The 912-nt window shown below is 56.8% G+C and overlaps 1 long non-coding RNA gene across 1 annotated transcript; it reads right to left on the bottom strand.

Annotated features, from left to right (window-relative positions):
- On the bottom strand, positions 1-911 carry LOC109365047. Its single transcript, XR_002110752.1, has 2 exons — positions 823-911; positions 1-188 (listed from the first exon to the last, which is right to left on the bottom strand). It is a non-coding gene; the product is annotated as an uncharacterized LOC109365047 (long non-coding RNA).
- Position 912: the final 1 nt, after the last annotated feature.

Here is a 912-nt window from a genome sequence, read left to right on the forward strand (position 1 = left end):
AGGGGGTTGAGTTTTGGGTTTAGAAAACGAGGGGTGGGTAAAATGTCTTGGGTTCGGTTCTGCCTACCTTGTGGAAGAGCTGGTAGAGGAGACCCAAGCGATGGGCCACCCCAAGAAGTGCCACCGTCATTGTCACCAGGAGCACAGCGACGGCGCAGCCCGCGGCGGTGAGAAGATCCATGGTGATGCTGATGGGGACAAGAGGGGGGGGTGACAACCCCAAAGTGTCACCCAACACCATCACAGGGGACCCCTGTGGGATGTGGTGGCACCAGATGGGGATGAGACACAACAGGATGGTGACAACACCAAAGTGTCACCCAACATTGCATTGGGGACCCCTGTGGGATGTGGTGGCATCAAATGGGGACAGGACACAAAGGGGTGGTGACAACCCCAAAGTGTCACCCAACACCACGATAGGGGACCCCTGTGGGATTTGGTGGCACCAAATGGGGACAGGACACAAAGGGGTGGTGACAAACCCAAAGTGTCCCCCAAATTGCATTGGGGACCCCTGTGGGACTTGGTGGCACCAAACGGCGACATCTCCCAGGGCCACCAATGGGGTTGACAACGCCAGGCGCTTAATCCAAGCCGCTTAATTGAAGCCATGTTAATTGAGCCCGTCCCATTCCCCAGATCATTTGCATAACTGCAGCTTAACGAAGGCGGCCAGGAAGAGGCAGAGATGGGCGACACCCAGCCTGGCCCCTTTCCCCCCAAGGGGGGGTGTTTATGTTAATTTGGGGCTCAGAATGTCACCAGACGGGTGACATTTTTGGGTCGTTGCTCCCCCCTCCCCCCCTCGAGGCACTGTACCTGCAGGGTGACAGGGAGGTGACCAGGAGGTGACAATCAGTGGGGACGCTTCCTGCGGGGAAGGGGTTCAACTCATTGCTTTTTTTTTTT

This window comes from Meleagris gallopavo, unplaced genomic scaffold, assembly GCF_000146605.3.
Source record: "Meleagris gallopavo isolate NT-WF06-2002-E0010 breed Aviagen turkey brand Nicholas breeding stock unplaced genomic scaffold, Turkey_5.1 ChrUn_random_7180001953015, whole genome shotgun sequence".
NCBI classification, from domain to species: Eukaryota; Metazoa; Chordata; class Aves; order Galliformes; family Phasianidae; genus Meleagris; species Meleagris gallopavo.